The 17,219-nt window shown below is 53.3% G+C and overlaps 1 long non-coding RNA gene and 7 other non-coding genes across 23 annotated transcripts in view; all 8 read right to left on the bottom strand.

Annotated features, from left to right (window-relative positions):
• Window positions 1-97: 97 nt before the first annotated feature.
• On the bottom strand, window positions 98-189 carry LOC113888910. The gene has a single exon (XR_003510116.1). It is a non-coding gene; the product is annotated as a small nucleolar RNA SNORD116 (small nucleolar RNA).
• Window positions 190-504: 315 nt separating this feature from the next.
• The window catches only part of LOC113888902, a 33,831-nt gene continuing 17,116 nt past the window's right edge, over window positions 505-17,219 (bottom strand). For 9 of the 16 annotated variants that reach the window (XR_003510098.1, XR_003510097.1, XR_003510094.1 and 6 more), the window contains 10 exons: window positions 16,764-16,903; window positions 15,153-15,285; window positions 14,035-14,174; window positions 12,424-12,556; window positions 11,306-11,445; window positions 9,696-9,828; window positions 8,577-8,716; window positions 6,966-7,098; window positions 5,847-5,986; window positions 3,155-3,265 (listed from right to left, as the gene is read on the bottom strand). This is a non-coding gene — a long non-coding RNA (uncharacterized LOC113888902). Of the gene's footprint in view, window positions 538-1,465; window positions 1,644-3,154; window positions 3,266-4,877; window positions 5,032-5,846; window positions 5,987-6,965; window positions 7,099-8,576; window positions 8,717-9,695; window positions 9,829-11,305; window positions 11,446-12,423; window positions 12,557-14,034; window positions 14,175-15,152; window positions 15,286-16,763; window positions 16,904-17,219 lie in introns of those variants that run through there. The other 7 variants (XR_003510096.1, XR_003510095.1, XR_003510099.1 and 4 more) reach the window with 7 other exon arrangements.
• LOC113888907 lies at window positions 2,817-2,909 on the bottom strand. The gene has a single exon (XR_003510113.1). It is a non-coding gene; the product is annotated as a small nucleolar RNA SNORD116 (small nucleolar RNA).
• LOC113888912 lies at window positions 5,544-5,636 on the bottom strand. The gene has a single exon (XR_003510118.1). It is a non-coding gene; the product is annotated as a small nucleolar RNA SNORD116 (small nucleolar RNA).
• LOC113888909 lies at window positions 8,274-8,366 on the bottom strand. The gene has a single exon (XR_003510115.1). It is a non-coding gene; the product is annotated as a small nucleolar RNA SNORD116 (small nucleolar RNA).
• LOC113888906 lies at window positions 11,003-11,095 on the bottom strand. The gene has a single exon (XR_003510112.1). It is a non-coding gene; the product is annotated as a small nucleolar RNA SNORD116 (small nucleolar RNA).
• On the bottom strand, window positions 13,732-13,824 carry LOC113888904. Its single transcript, XR_003510111.1, has one exon. It is a non-coding gene; the product is annotated as a small nucleolar RNA SNORD116 (small nucleolar RNA).
• Window positions 16,461-16,553, bottom strand: LOC113888908. The gene has a single exon (XR_003510114.1). It is a non-coding gene; the product is annotated as a small nucleolar RNA SNORD116 (small nucleolar RNA).

Raw genomic sequence — 17,219 nt, 5'->3', positions numbered from 1 at the left:
GTGGTGACCTGGCTCCTCCATGCGTGTGTGTGACACAGTCGGAGACGCCCTCACTGCTAACCAGTCCCACCCTTAACCCCAAGGGAGGCAACAGGCTGGACCTCAGTTTCGATGAGGAGACGGTAGTGAGTTCTCACTCATTTTGTTCAGATTTTCCAAGAATGCATGTGAGGGTGTCATCATCGATCCGAGCACGTGCTGGCTTGCTGCCCACCTCCTCACGGCAGGAAGGGCTGCTCCCAGGAGGAGCCAGTGACCCGGGAGTCCTCCAGCAGCCAGGGGAACTCAGAGCCCTCAGGCTTCTCAGCAAGAGGAACGGTCCCTCTATACGAACAACCACTCAGGCAGTCCCAGGAAACCTGAAATTCACGACACGTCTTGGGGCAGGAGAAGCCGTACCGTGCTGGGTGATCCAAAAAGCAGTGGCAGCAACTCGGGTGCGCCACACTTCTTGCCGGACTCCCTTGCACCTTGAGTCACTGCCTCACGGGTGGGGTTCATCTCTGGCTGATGGGAAGTCATACGTGGCAACTTCACCTGACAAGTGGACAGAAAGCACAGGAATGCTTCAGATGTGTACTTGGTCTCTCTCACTAATACTGATGCAAGTGTTTCCCTAGGGGAAGGCCTGTATCTGCACCCCAACTATATTGATCCTTTACAGACGACTGGTTACCTATCTTTCAAAAGAGTGCGGCAAATTAGGCTCAAGTGCATGTGGGTGTCTTTCTGACCAAGCGTGCAAGGGTAGCAGGGGATTTCGATGTGAGTTTGAGTGCCTGCATTCTGGTACCCATAAAAATGCATTCTCAGCATTTTGGGTGTGTGTCTGGAAATCTGTCTGGGTATCCAAGTCTCAGAGACCGCATGCAAAGGCCCTGCAGTCTGAACATGCGTGCCACCTCCATGGAGTCCTGACCTCCCACCATCCCACGAATGGGATGACACTTGGCATCTTCCACAAGATCCATGCAAAATTTCACTGAGGGGCTGTTGACATAGGCTCTAGGCTCCCATCTCCATGAACCATGATCTCTGACCAACACAGAGACCTGACTGCCAGGGTCACCTTGCGGAGAATCTGTGTGAATGCCACATACCTGAGACTACGTGAGCTACTACTATAGCTCAGGGGTCCTTGTCACAAGTCCTACCTCCTACCTAAAGAAAAATTTTCCCAGACAACTGCACAGTAAGGTGAACTTGGCACTAGGGCAGATATGGCCCACTGCACCCTCCAATAGGAAAAGAATTCAGGGCATGCGTATCTTCCTGCCAGTCAGCCCCAATCAAAGTCCAGCCTCCCCTGGAAACTGCAAGATGGAACCTGGTCATCCTCAGGTACCAGGAACCAGGGGTCACTCCCACAGAACGGGATTCCTTTCCTGGCCAGATTATCCTCAAATCTACAGCCTGCAGGGCCCTGGGTACTGACCACACCCTAGAGAAAGCTCTCATAATGCAGGGCTTGGTCCAAATTGAATTCATTATGCAACAAAGGGCGACTCACCTAAATCTGAAGCCTCCAGGGCCTCGGCTCACAGGGACAATGAGCATCCAGCAAGACCCACAGGAAGAAGGCGGGCAACACGACCAAGGGCTCACAGATCACCAGGGATGCTTTCAGGAAGACTTCAGAAGACCTGCCAGGGAAGACCGTGGATGTGCCAGGTCTCTGCCATAGTGCCATGGGAGCTGTTGTCCCTACACTGAGGCAGCCTTGGTATGCCAACCAATGAGCAATGTCTATCACAACTGTGGTGGTCCTCAAAGGTTGATGCGTCACTGCCAGGGGGGCAAACACATGGGTGCTATCAGGGCTGGCCGGCTGGCCCCAACCTTAGGGAATCTTGATAATTCCAGGCCGAAGGACAAATGGCGGCCAAGGGGCATGTGCGTACACCACGTAACTACCCACTGGGCTGGTTCCTTGGCCTCTTTATTGCAACTCTTCAAGCACCAAAGATGCCCTTTGAGAGTCCTTCTACTGGCAGTGGGACAACAAGGCCACAAAGGTCACCTTTCACACCGAGCCTCCTAAGGACAAGCAATGCCCTGTCCTCTGTACCCAGCTGATGGCAGCTCCAAAAGGACCCCACTGTATTACTGAAAACAGAACAACAGTGCCTGCAAGCCTAGCGGACATATTGTCCCAGTAAATCACACTGCACTTTTCCTCACCTGCACAAACATTCTTCTCTGGGCCTCTGGCCAACCTGCAGGAGGAATGCAGGCCTAGGACCACAGCATAGTCCATGGCGACCTCCAAGACTCAAGCACGTGACAGGAGTTGCAATTCAGCCACTGCCAAGGGCAGAAATGGGCCTATTAACTTTCACAACTGCCACCATTCCCCCAGGTCTCTGCAGCCACTGCAGCCCACATGGCACTCAGGAATCTCAGCAACCCAAAGGGATGCAACGGCGAGGGCCTCAGACCTGACCTGGGGCTCCAATCACAAACCACAGAAGCTTCATTGCTTTAGAATCGACATCACCAGAGCCCCAATTAGTGCATCTGCAGCAGGAATCAGGACAAAATGCACCTTTCCAAGCTAAGACGTCAACTGTCTGAGGCTAGGATCTACTGCGACACCTACCACCACTGGACAAGCCAGATGGCTCTATGCTCCTCAGTGCCTTTACATGGACCTTGTATTCCAAGAGGGCCGCTAGAATATCTGTACATGGCCCACCCTCAGACGGGAGCCTCGCAAATGGTGGTGACCTGGCTCCTCCATGCGTGTGTGTGACACAGTCGGAGACGCCCTCACTGCTAACCAGTCCCACCCTTAACCCCAAGGGAGGCAACGTGCTGGACCTCAGTTTCGATGAGGAGACGGTAGTGAGTTCTCACTCATTTTGTTCAGATTTTCCAAGGAATGCATGTGAGGGTGTCATCATCGATCCGAGCACGTGCTGGCTTGCTGCCACCTCCTCACGGCAGGAAGGGCTGCTCCCAGGAGGGAGCCAGTGACCCGGGAGTCCTCCAGCAAGCAGGGGAACTCAGAGCCCTCAGGCTTCTCAGCAAGAGGAACCGGTCCCCTCTATACGAACAACCACTCATGCAGTCCCAGGAAACCTGAAATTCACGACACGTCTTGGGGGCAGGAGAAGCCGTACCGTGCTGGGGTGATCCAAAAAGCAGTGGGCAGCAACTCGGGTGCGTCCACACTTCTTGCCGGACTCCCTTGCACCTTGAGTCACTGCCTCACGGGTGGGGGTTCATCTCCTGGCTGATGGACAGTCATACGTGGCAACATCACCTGACAAGTGGACAGAAAGCACAGGGAATGCTTCAGATGTGTACTTGGTCTCTCACTAATACTGATGCAAGTGTTTCCCTAGGGGAAGGCCTGTATCTGCACCCCAACTATATTGATCCTTTACAGACGACTGGTTACCTATCTTTCAAAGAGTGCGGCAAATTAGGCTCAAGTGCATGTGGGTGTCTTTCTGACCAAGCGTGCAAGGGTAGCAGGGGATTTCGATGTGAGTTTGAGTGCCTGCATTCTGGTGTACCAATAAAAATGCATTCTCAGCATTTGGGTGTGTGTCTGGAAATCTGTCTGGGTATCCAAGTCTCAGAGACCGCATGCAAAGGCCCTGCAGTATGAACATGCGTGCCATCTCCATGGAGTCCTGACCTCCCACCATCCCACGAAATGGGATGACACTTGGCATCTTCCACAAGATCCATGCAAATTTCACTGAGGGGCTGTTGACATAGGCTCTAGGCTCCCAATCTCCATGAACCATGATCTCTGACCAACGCAGAGACCTGACTGCCCAGGGTCACCTTGCGGAGAATCTGTGTGAATGCCACATACCCTGAGACTACGTGAGCTACTACTATAGCTCAGGGGTCCTTGTCACAAGTCCTACCTCCTACCTAACAAGAAAATTTTCCCAGACAACTGCACAGTAAGGTGAACTTGGCACTAGGGCAGATATGGCCACTGCACCCTCCATAGGAAAAGAATTCAGGGCATGCGTATCTTCCTGCCAGTCAGCCCCAATCAAAGTCCAGCCTCCCCTGAAACTGCAAGATGGAACCTGGTCATCCTCAGTACCAGGAACCAGGGGTCACTCCCACAGAAACGGGATTCCTTTCCTGGCCAGATTATCCTCAAATCTACAGCCTGCAGGGCCCTGGGTACTGACCACACCCTAGAGAAAGCTCTCATAATGCAGGGCTTGGTCCAAATTGAATTCATTATGCAACAAAGGGCGACTCACCTAAATCTGAAGCCTCCAGGGCCTCGGCTCACAGGGACAATGAGCATCCAGCAAGACCCACAGGAAGAAGGCGGGCAACACGACCAAGGGCTCACAGATCACCAGGGATGCTTTCACGAAGACTTCAGAAGGACCTGCCAGGGAAGACCGTGGATGTGCCAGGTCTCTGCCATAGTGCCATGGAGCTGTTGTCTCCTACATTGAGGCAGCCTTGGTATGCCAACCAATGAGCAATGCTCTATCACAACTGTGGTGGTCCTCAAAGGTTGATGCGTCACTGCCAGGGGGCCAAACACATGGGTGCTATCAGGGCTGGCCGGCTGGCCCCAACCTTAGGGAATCTTGATAATTCCAGGCCGAAGGGACAAATGGCGGCAAGGGGCATGTGCGTACACCACGTAACTACCCACTGGGCTGGTTCCTTGGCCTCTTTATTGCAACTCTTCAAGGCACCAAAGATGCCCTTGAGAGTCCTTCTACTGGCAGTGGGACAACAAGGCCACAAAGGTCACCTTCACCGAGCCTCCTAAGGACAAGCAATGCCCTGTCCTCTGTACCCAGCTGATGGCAGCTCCAAAAGGACCCACTGTATTACTGAAAACAGAACAACAGTGCCTGCAAGCCTCAGCGGACATATTGTCCCAGTAAATCACACTGCACTTTTCCTCACCTGCACAAACATTCTTCTCTGGGCCTCTGGCCAACCTGCAGGAGGAATGCAGGCCTAGGACCACAGCATAGTCCATGGCGACCTCCAAGACTCAAGCACGTGACAGGAGTTGCAATTCAGCCACTGCCAAGGGCAGAAATGGGCCTATTAACTTTCACAACTGCCACCATTCCCCCAGGTCTCTGCAGCCACTGCAGCCCACATGGCACTCAGGAATCTCAGCAACCCAAAGGGATGCAACGGCGAGGGCCTCAGACCTGACCTGGGGCTCCAATCACAAACCACAGAAGCTTCATTGCTTTAGAATCGACATCACCAGAGCCCCAATTAGTGCATCTGCAGCAGGAATCAGGACAAAATGCACCTTTCCAAGCTAAGACGTCAACTGTCTGAGGCTAGGATCTACTGCGACACCTACCACCACTGGACAAGCCAGATGGCTCTATGCTCCTCAGTGCCTTTACATGGACCTTGTATTCCAAGAGGGCCGCTAGAATATCTGTACATGGCCCACCCTCAGACGGGAGCCTCGCAAATGGTGGTGACCTGGCTCCTCCATGCGTGTGTGTGACACAGTCGGAGACGCCCTCACTGCTAACCAGTCCCACCCTTAACCCCAAGGGAGGCAACGTGCTGGACCTCAGTTTCGACGAGGAGACGGTTAGTGAGTTCTCACTCATTTTGTCAGATTTTCCAAGGAATGCATGTGAGGGTGTCATCATCGATCCGAGCACGTGCTGGCTTGCTGCCCACCTCCTCACGGCAGGAAGGGCTGCTCCCAGGAGGAGCCAGTGACCAGGAGTCCTCCAGCAGCCAGGGGAACTCAGAGCCCTCAGGCTTCTCAGCAAGAGGAACAGGTCCCTCTATACGTACAACCACTCAGGCAGTCCCAGGAAACCTGAAATTCACGACACGTCTTGGGGCAGGAGAAGCCGTACCGTGCTGGGTGATCCAAAAAGCAGTGGCAGCAACTCGGGTGCGCCACACTTCTTGCCGGACTCCCTTGCACCTTGAGTCACTGCCTCACGGGTGGGGGTTCATCTCCTGGCTGATGGACAGTCATACGTGGCAACATCACCTGACAAGTGGACAGAAAGCACAGGAATGCTTCAGATGTGTACTTGGTCTCTCACTAATACTGATGCAAGTGTTTCCCTAGGGGAAGGCCTGTATCTGCACCCCCAACTATATTGATCCTTTACAGACGACTGGTTACCTATCTTTCAAAAGAGTGCGGCAAATTAGGCTCAAGTGCATGTGGGTGTCTTTCTGACCAAGCGTGCAAGGGTAGCAGGGGATTCGATGTGAGTTTGAGTGCCTGCATTCTGGTGTACCAATAAAAATGCATTCTCAGCATTTTGGGTGTGTGTCTGGAAATCTGTCTGGGTATCCAAGTCTCAGAGACCGCATGCAAAGGCCCTGCAGTATGAACATGCGTGCCATCTCCATGGAGTCCTGACCTCCCACCATCCCACGAAATGGGATGACACTTGGCATCTTCCACAAGATCCATGCAAAATTTCACTGAGGGGCTGTTGACATAGGCTCTAGGCTCCCAATCTCCATGAACCATGATCTCTGACCAACGCAGAGACCTGACTGCCCAGGGTCACCTTGCGGAGAATCTGTGTGAATGCCACATACCCTGAGACTACGTGAGCTACTACTATAGCTCAGGGGTCCTTGTCACAAGTCCTACCTCCTACCTAACAAGAAAATTTTCCCAGACAACTGCACAGTAAGGTGAACTTGGCACTAGGGCAGATATGGCCCACTGCACCCTCCAATAGGAAAAGAATTCAGGGCATGCGTATCTTCCTGCCAGTCAGCCCCAATCAAAGTCCAGCCTCCCCTGGAAACTGCAAGATGGAACCTGGTCATCCTCAGGTACCAGGAACCAGGGGTCACTCCCACAGAAACGGGATTCCTTTCCTGGCCAGATTATCCTCAAATCTACAGCCTGCAGGGCCCTGGGTACTGACCACACCCTAGAGAAAGCTCTCATAATGCAGGGCTTGGTCCAAATTGAATTCATTATGCAACAAAGGGCGACTCACCTAAATCTGAAGCCTCCAGGGCCTCGGCTCACAGGGACAATGAGCATCCAGCAAGACCCACAGGAAGAAGGCGGGCAACACGACCAAGGGCTCACAGATCACCAGGGATGCTTTCAGGAAGACTTCAGAAGACCTGCCAGGGAAGACCGTGGATGTGCCAGGTCTCTGCCATAGTGCCATGGGAGCTGTTGTCTCCTACATTGAGGCAGCCTTGGTATGCCAACCAATGAGCAATGTCTATCACAACTGTGGTGGTCCTCAAAGGTTGATGCGTCACTGCCAGGGGGCCAAACACATGGGTGCTATCAGGGCTGGCCGGCTGGCCCCAACCTCAGGGAATCTTGATAATTCCAGGCCGAAGGGACAAATGGCGGCCAAGGGGCATGTGCGTACACCACCTAACTACCCACTGGGCTGGTTCCTTGGCCTCTTTATTGCAACTCTTCAAGGCACCAAAGATGCCCTTTGAGAGTCCTTCTACTGGCAGTGGGACAACAAGGCCACAAAGGTCACCTTTCACCGAGCCTCCTAAGGACAAGCAATGCCCTGTCCTCTGTACCCAGCTGATGGCAGCTCCAAAAGGACCCCACTGTATTACTGAAAACAGAACAACAGTGCCTGCAAGCCTCAGCGGACATATTGTCCCAGTAAATCACACTGCACTTTTCCTCACCTGCACAAACATTCTTCTCTGGGCCTCTGGCCAACCTGCAGGAGGAATGCAGGCCTAGGACCACAGCATAGTCCATGGCGACCTCCAAGACTCAAGCATGTGACAGGAGTTGCAATTCAGCCACTGCCAAGGGCAGAAATGGGCCTATTAACTTTCACAACTGCCACCATTCCCCCAGGTCTCTGCAGCCACTGCAGCCCACATGGCACTCAGGAATCTCAGCAACCCAAAGGGATGCAACGGCGAGGGCCTCAGACCTGACCTGGGGCTCCAATCACAAACCACAGAAGCTTCATTGCTTTAGAATCGACATCACCAGAGCCCCAATTAGTGCATCTGCAGCAGGAATCAGGACAAAATGCACCTTTCCAAGCTAAGACGTCAACTGTCTGAGGCTAGGATCTACTGCGACACCTACCACCACTGGACAAGCCAGATGGCTCTATGCTCCTCAGTGCCTTTACATGGACCTTGTATTCCAAGAGGGCCGCTAGAATATCTGTACATGGCCCACCCTCAGACGGGAGCCTCGCAAATGGTGGTGACCTGGCTCCTCCATGCGTGTGTGTGACACAGTCGGAGACGCCCTCACTGCTAACCAGTCCCACCCTTAACCCCAAGGGAGGCAACGTGCTGGACCTCAGTTTCGACGAGGAGACGGTAGTGAGTTCTCACTCATTTTGTTCAGATTTTCCAAGGAATGCATGTGAGGGTGTCATCATCGATCCGAGCACGTGCTGGCTTGCTGCCCACCTCCTCACGGCAGGAAGGGCTGCTCCCAGGAGGAGCCAGTGACCCGGGAGTCCTCCAGCAGCCAGGGGAACTCAGAGCCCTCAGGCTTCTCAGCAAGAGGAACGGTCCCTCTATACGAACAACCACTCAGGCAGTCCCAGGAAACCTGAAATTCACGACACGTCTTGGGGCAGGAGAAGCCGTACCGTGCTGGGTGATCCAAAAAGCAGTGGCAGCAACTCGGGTGCGCCACACTTCTTGCCGGACTCCCTTGCACCTTGAGTCACTGCCTCACGGGTGGGGGTTCATCTCCTGGCTGATGGACAGTCATACGTGGCAACATCACCTGACAAGTGGACAGAAAGCACAGGAATGCTTCAGATGTGTACTTGGTCTCTCACTAATACTGATGCAAGTGTTTCCCTAGGGGAAGGCCTGTATCTGCACCCCAACTATATTGATCCTTTACAGACGACTGGTTACCTATCTTTCAAAAGAGTGCGGCAAATTAGGCTCAAGTGCATGTGGGTGTCTTTCTGACCAAGCGTGCAAGGGTAGCAGGGGATTCGATGTGAGTTTGAGTGCCTGCATTCTGGTGTACCAATAAAAATGCATTCTCAGCATTTTGGGTGTGTGTCTGGAAATCTGTCTGGGTATCCAAGTCTCAGAGACCGCATGCAAAGGCCCTGCAGTATGAACATGCGTGCCATCCTCCATGGAGTCCTGACCTCCCACCATCCCACGAAATGGGATGACACTTGGCATCTTCCACAAGATCCATGCAAAATTTCACTGAGGGGCTGTTGACATAGGCTCTAGGCTCCCAATCTCCATGAACCATGATCTCTGACCAACGCAGAGACCTGACTGCCCAGGGTCACCTTGCGGAGAATCTGTGTGAATGCCACATACCCTGAGACTACGTGAGCTACTACTATAGCTCAGGGGTCCTTGTCACAAGTCCTACCTCCTACCTAACAAGAAAATTTTCCCAGACAACTGCACAGTAAGGTGAACTTGGCACTAGGGCAGATATGGCCCACTGCACCCTCCAATAGGAAAAGAATTCAGGGCATGCGTATCTTCCTGCCAGTCAGCCCCAATCAAAGTCCAGCCTCCCCTGGAAACTGCAAGATGGAACCTGGTCATCCTCAGGTACCAGGAACCAGGGGTCACTCCCACAGAAACGGGATTCCTTTCCTGGCCAGATTATCCTCAAATCTACAGCCTGCAGGGCCCTGGGTACTGACCACACCCTAGAGAAAGCTCTCATAATGCAGGGCTTGGTCCAAATTGAATTCATTATGCAACAAAGGGCGACTCACCTAAATCTGAAGCCTCCAGGGCCTCGGCTCACAGGGACAATGAGCATCCAGCAAGACCCACAGGAAGAAGGCGGGCAACACGACCAAGGGCTCACAGATCACCAGGGATGCTTTCAGGAAGACTTCAGAAGACCTGCCAGGGAAGACCGTGGATGTGCCAGGTCTCTGCCATAGTGCCATGGGAGCTGTTGTCTCCTACATTGAGGCAGCCTTGGTATGCCAACCAATGAGCAATGTCTATCACAACTGTGGTGGTCCTCAAAGGTTGATGCGTCACTGCCAGGGGGCCAAACACATGGGTGCTATCAGGGCTGGCCGGCTGGCCCCAACCTCAGGGAATCTTGATAATTCCAGGCCGAAGGGACAAATGGCGGCCAAGGGGCATGTGCGTACACCACCTAACTACCCACTGGGCTGGTTCCTTGGCCTCTTTATTGCAACTCTTCAAGGCACCAAAGATGCCCTTTGAGAGTCCTTCTACTGGCAGTGGGACAACAAGGCCACAAAGGTCACCTTTCACCGAGCCTCCTAAGGACAAGCAATGCCCTGTCCTCTGTACCCAGCTGATGGCAGCTCCAAAAGGACCCCACTGTATTACTGAAAACAGAACAACAGTGCCTGCAAGCCTCAGCGGACATATTGTCCCAGTAAATCACACTGCACTTTTCCTCACCTGCACAAACATTCTTCTCTGGGCCTCTGGCCAACCTGCAGGAGGAATGCAGGCCTAGGACCACAGCATAGTCCATGGCGACCTCCAAGACTCAAGCATGTGACAGGAGTTGCAATTCAGCCACTGCCAAGGGCAGAAATGGGCCTATTAACTTTCACAACTGCCACCATTCCCCAGGTCTCTGCAGCCACTGCAGCCCACATGGCACTCAGGAATCTCAGCAACCCAAAGGGATGCAACGGCGAGGGCCTCAGACCTGACCTGGGGCTCCAATCACAAACCACAGAAGCTTCATTGCTTTAGAATCGACATCACCAGAGCCCCAATTAGTGCATCTGCAGCAGGAATCAGGACAAAATGCACCTTTCCAAGCTAAGACGTCAACTGTCTGAGGCTAGGATCTACTGCGACACCTACCACCACTGGACAAGCCAGATGGCTCTATGCTCCTCAGTGCCTTTACATGGACCTTGTATTCCAAGAGGGCCGCTAGAATATCTGTACATGGCCCACCCTCAGACGGGAGCCTCGCAAATGGTGGTGACCTGGCTCCTCCATGCGTGTGTGTGACACAGTCGGAGACGCCCTCACTGCTAACCAGTCCCACCCTTAACCCCAAGGGAGGCAACGTGCTGGACCTCAGTTTCGATGAGGAGACGGTAGTGAGTTCTCACTCATTTTGTTCAGATTTTCCAAGGAATGCATGTGAGGGTGTCATCATCGATCCGAGCACGTGCTGGCTTGCTGCCCACCTCCTCACGGCAGGAAGGGCTGCTCCCAGGAGGAGCCAGTGACCCGGGAGTCCTCCAGCAGCCAGGGGAACTCAGAGCCCTCAGGCTTCTCAGCAAGAGGAACGGTCCCTCTATACGAACAACCACTCAGGCAGTCCCAGGAAACCTGAAATTCACGACACGTCTTGGGGCAGGAGAAGCCGTACCGTGCTGGGTGATCCAAAAAGCAGTGGCAGCAACTCGGGTGCGCCACACTTCTTGCCGGACTCCCTTGCACCTTGAGTCACTGCCTCACGGGTGGGGGTTCATCTCCTGGCTGATGGACAGTCATACGTGGCAACATCACCTGACAAGTGGACAGAAAGCACAGGAATGCTTCAGATGTGTACTTGGTCTCTCACTAATACTGATGCAAGTGTTTCCCTAGGGGAAGGCCTGTATCTGCACCCCAACTATATTGATCCTTTACAGACGACTGGTTACCTATCTTTCAAAAGAGTGCGGCAAATTAGGCTCAAGTGCATGTGGGTGTCTTTCTGACCAAGCGTGCAAGGGTAGCAGGGGATTCGATGTGAGTTTGAGTGCCTGCATTCTGGTGTACCAATAAAAATGCATTCTCAGCATTTTGGGTGTGTGTCTGGAAATCTGTCTGGGTATCCAAGTCTCAGAGACCGCATGCAAAGGCCCTGCAGTATGAACATGCGTGCCATCTCCATGGAGTCCTGACCTCCCACCATCCCACGAAATGGGATGACACTTGGCATCTTCCACAAGATCCATGCAAAATTTCACTGAGGGGCTGTTGACATAGGCTCTAGGCTCCCAATCTCCATGAACCATGATCTCTGACCAACGCAGAGACCTGACTGCCCAGGGTCACCTTGCGGAGAATCTGTGTGAATGCCACATACCCTGAGACTACGTGAGCTACTACTATAGCTCAGGGGTCCTTGTCACAAGTCCTACCTCCTACCTAACAAGAAAATTTTCCCAGACAACTGCACAGTAAGGTGAACTTGGCACTAGGGCAGATATGGCCCACTGCACCCTCCAATAGGAAAAGAATTCAGGGCATGCGTATCTTCCTGCCAGTCAGCCCCAATCAAAGTCCAGCCTCCCCTGGAAACTGCAAGATGGAACCTGGTCATCCTCAGGTACCAGGAACCAGGGGTCACTCCCACAGAAACGGGATTCCTTTCCTGGCCAGATTATCCTCAAATCTACAGCCTGCAGGGCCCTGGGTACTGACCACACCCTAGAGAAAGCTCTCATAATGCAGGGCTTGGTCCAAATTGAATTCATTATGCAACAAAGGGCGACTCACCTAAATCTGAAGCCTCCAGGGCCTCGGCTCACAGGGACAATGAGCATCCAGCAAGACCCACAGGAAGAAGGCGGGCAACACGACCAAGGGCTCACAGATCACCAGGGATGCTTTCAGGAAGACTTCAGAAGACCTGCCAGGGAAGACCGTGGATGTGCCAGGTCTCTGCCATAGTGCCATGGGAGCTGTTGTCTCCTACATTGAGGCAGCCTTGGTATGCCAACCAATGAGCAATGTCTATCACAACTGTGGTGGTCCTCAAAGGTTGATGCGTCACTGCCAGGGGGCCAAACACATGGGTGCTATCAGGGCTGGCCGGCTGGCCCCAACCTCAGGGAATCTTGATAATTCCAGGCCGAAGGGACAAATGGCGGCCAAGGGGCATGTGCGTACACCACCTAACTACCCACTGGGCTGGTTCCTTGGCCTCTTTATTGCAACTCTTCAAGGCACCAAAGATGCCCTTTGAGAGTCCTTCTACTGGCAGTGGGACAACAAGGCCACAAAGGTCACCTTTCACCGAGCCTCCTAAGGACAAGCAATGCCCTGTCCTCTGTACCCAGCTGATGGCAGCTCCAAAAGGACCCCACTGTATTACTGAAAACAGAACAACAGTGCCTGCAAGCCTCAGCGGACATATTGTCCCAGTAAATCACACTGCACTTTTCCTCACCTGCACAAACATTCTTCTCTGGGCCTCTGGCCAACCTGCAGGAGGAATGCAGGCCTAGGACCACAGCATAGTCCATGGCGACCTCCAAGACTCAAGCATGTGACAGGAGTTGCAATTCAGCCACTGCCAAGGGCAGAAATGGGCCTATTAACTTTCACAACTGCCACCATTCCCCCAGGTCTCTGCAGCCACTGCAGCCCACATGGCACTCAGGAATCTCAGCAACCCAAAGGGATGCAACGGCGAGGGCCTCAGACCTGACCTGGGGCTCCAATCACAAACCACAGAAGCTTCATTGCTTTAGAATCGACATCACCAGAGCCCCAATTAGTGCATCTGCAGCAGGAATCAGGACAAAATGCACCTTTCCAAGCTAAGACGTCAACTGTCTGAGGCTAGGATCTACTGCGACACCTACCACCACTGGACAAGCCAGATGGCTCTATGCTCCTCAGTGCCTTTACATGGACCTTGTATTCCAAGAGGGCCGCTAGAATATCTGTACATGGCCCACCCTCAGACGGGAGCCTCGCAAATGGTGGTGACCTGGCTCCTCCATGCGTGTGTGTGACACAGTCGGAGACGCCCTCACTGCTAACCAGTCCCACCCTTAACCCCAAGGGAGGCAACGTGCTGGACCTCAGTTTCGATGAGGAGACGGTAGTGAGTTCTCACTCATTTTGTTCAGATTTTCCAAGGAATGCATGTGAGGGTGTCATCATCGATCCGAGCACGTGCTGGCTTGCTGCCCACCTCCTCACGGCAGGAAGGGCTGCTCCCAGGAGGAGCCAGTGACCCGGGAGTCCTCCAGCAGCCAGGGGAACTCAGAGCCCTCAGGCTTCTCAGCAAGAGGAACGGTCCCTCTATACGAACAACCACTCAGGCAGTCCCAGGAAACCTGAAATTCACGACACGTCTTGGGGCAGGAGAAGCCGTACCGTGCTGGGTGATCCAAAAAGCAGTGGCAGCAACTCGGGTGCGCCACACTTCTTGCCGGACTCCCTTGCACCTTGAGTCACTGCCTCACGGGTGGGGGTTCATCTCCTGGCTGATGGACAGTCATACGTGGCAACATCACCTGACAAGTGGACAGAAAGCACAGGAATGCTTCAGATGTGTACTTGGTCTCTCACTAATACTGATGCAAGTGTTTCCCTAGGGGAAGGCCTGTATCTGCACCCCAACTATATTGATCCTTTACAGACGACTGGTTACCTATCTTTCAAAAGAGTGCGGCAAATTAGGCTCAAGTGCATGTGGGTGTCTTTCTGACCAAGCGTGCAAGGGTAGCAGGGGATTCGATGTGAGTTTGAGTGCCTGCATTCTGGTGTACCAATAAAAATGCATTCTCAGCATTTTGGGTGTGTGTCTGGAAATCTGTCTGGGTATCCAAGTCTCAGAGACCGCATGCAAAGGCCCTGCAGTATGAACATGCGTGCCATCTCCATGGAGTCCTGACCTCCCACCATCCCACGAAATGGGATGACACTTGGCATCTTCCACAAGATCCATGCAAAATTTCACTGAGGGGCTGTTGACATAGGCTCTAGGCTCCCAATCTCCATGAACCATGATCTCTGACCAACGCAGAGACCTGACTGCCCAGGGTCACCTTGCGGAGAATCTGTGTGAATGCCACATACCCTGAGACTACGTGAGCTACTACTATAGCTCAGGGGTCCTTGTCACAAGTCCTACCTCCTACCTAACAAGAAAATTTTCCCAGACAACTGCACAGTAAGGTGAACTTGGCACTAGGGCAGATATGGCCCACTGCACCCTCCAATAGGAAAAGAATTCAGGGCATGCGTATCTTCCTGCCAGTCAGCCCCAATCAAAGTCCAGCCTCCCCTGGAAACTGCAAGATGGAACCTGGTCATCCTCAGGTACCAGGAACCAGGGGTCACTCCCACAGAAACGGGATTCCTTTCCTGGCCAGATTATCCTCAAATCTACAGCCTGCAGGGCCCTGGGTACTGACCACACCCTAGAGAAAGCTCTCATAATGCAGGGCTTGGTCCAAATTGAATTCATTATGCAACAAAGGGCGACTCACCTAAATCTGAAGCCTCCAGGGCCTCGGCTCACAGGGACAATGAGCATCCAGCAAGACCCACAGGAAGAAGGCGGGCAACACGACCAAGGGCTCACAGATCACCAGGGATGCTTTCAGGAAGACTTCAGAAGACCTGCCAGGGAAGACCGTGGATGTGCCAGGTCTCTGCCATAGTGCCATGGGAGCTGTTGTCTCCTACATTGAGGCAGCCTTGGTATGCCAACCAATGAGCAATGTCTATCACAACTGTGGTGGTCCTCAAAGGTTGATGCGTCACTGCCAGGGGGCCAAACACATGGGTGCTATCAGGGCTGGCCGGCTGGCCCCAACCTTAGGGAATCTTGATAATTCCAGGCCGAAGGGACAAATGGCGGCCAAGGGGCATGTGCGTACACCACCTAACTACCCACTGGGCTGGTTCCTTGGCCTCTTTATTGCAACTCTTCAAGGCACCAAAGATGCCCTTTGAGAGTCCTTCTACTGGCAGTGGGACAACAAGGCCACAAAGGTCACCTTTCACCGAGCCTCCTAAGGACAAGCAATGCCCTGTCCTCTGTACCCAGCTGATGGCAGCTCCAAAAGGACCCCACTGTATTACTGAAAACAGAACAACAGTGCCTGCAAGCCTCAGCGGACATATTGTCCCAGTAAATCACACTGCACTTTTCCTCACCTGCACAAACATTCTTCTCTGGGCCTCTGGCCAACCTGCAGGAGGAATGCAGGCCTAGGACCACAGCATAGTCCATGGCGACCTCCAAGACTCAAGCATGTGACAGGAGTTGCAATTCAGCCACTGCCAAGGGCAGAAATGGGCCTATTAACTTTCACAACTGCCACCATTCCCCCAGGTCTCTGCAGCCACTGCAGCCCACATGGCACTCAGGAATCTCAGCAACCCAAAGGGATGCAACGGCGAGGGCCTCAGACCTGACCTGGGGCTCCAATCACAAACCACAGAAGCTTCATTGCTTTAGAATCGACATCACCAGAGCCCCAATTAGTGCATCTGCAGCAGGAATCAGGACAAAATGCACCTTTCCAAGCTAAGACGTCAACTGTCTGAGGCTAGGATCTACTGCGACACCTACCACCACTGGACAAGCCAGATGGCTCTATGCTCCTCAGTGCCTTTACATGGACCTTGTATTCCAAGAGGGCCGCTAGAATATCTGTACATGGCCCACCCTCAGACGGGAGCCTCGCAAATGGTGGTGACCTGGCTCCTCCATGCGTGTGTGTGACACAGTCGGAGACGCCCTCACTGCTAACCAGTCCCACCCTTAACCCCAAGGGAGGCAACGTGCTGGACCTCAGTTTCGACGAGGAGACGGTAGTGAGTTCTCACTCATTTTGTTCAGATTTTCCAAGGAATGCATGTGAGGGTGTCATCATCGATCCGAGCACGTGCTGGCTTGCTGCCCACCTCCTCACGGCAGGAAGGGCTGCTCCCAGGAGGAGCCAGTGACCCGGGAGTCCTCCAGCAGCCAGGGGAACTCAGAGCCCTCAGGCTTCTCAGCAAGAGGAACGGTCCCTCTATACGAACAACCACTCAGGCAGTCCCAGGAAACCTGAAATTCACGACACGTCTTGGGGCAGGAGAAGCCGTACCGTGCTGGGTGATCCAAAAAGCAGTGGCAGCAACTCGGGTGCGCCACACTTCTTGCCGGACTCCCTTGCACCTTGAGTCACTGCCTCACGGGTGGGGGTTCATCTCCTGGCTGATGGACAGTCATACGTGGCAACATCACCTGACAAGTGGACAGAAAGCACAGGAATGCTTCAGATGTGTACTTGGTCTCTCACTAATACTGATGCAAGTGTTTCCCTAGGGGAAGGCCTGTATCTGCACCCCAACTATATTGATCCTTTACAGACGACTGGTTACCTATCTTTCAAAAGAGTGCGGCAAATTAGGCTCAAGTGCATGTGGGTGTCTTTCTGACCAAGCGTGCAAGGGTAGCAGGGGATTCGATGTGAGTTTGAGTGCCTGCATTCTGGTGTACCAATAAAAATGCATTCTCAGCATTTTGGGTGTGTGTCTGGAAATCTGTCTGGGTATCCAAG

This window comes from Bos indicus x Bos taurus, unplaced genomic scaffold, assembly GCF_003369695.1.
Source record: "Bos indicus x Bos taurus breed Angus x Brahman F1 hybrid unplaced genomic scaffold, Bos_hybrid_MaternalHap_v2.0 tig00003049_arrow_arrow_obj, whole genome shotgun sequence".
Taxonomy (NCBI): domain Eukaryota; kingdom Metazoa; phylum Chordata; class Mammalia; order Artiodactyla; family Bovidae; genus Bos; species Bos indicus x Bos taurus.
This window is presented reverse-complemented; position numbering and strand designations above follow the sequence as displayed.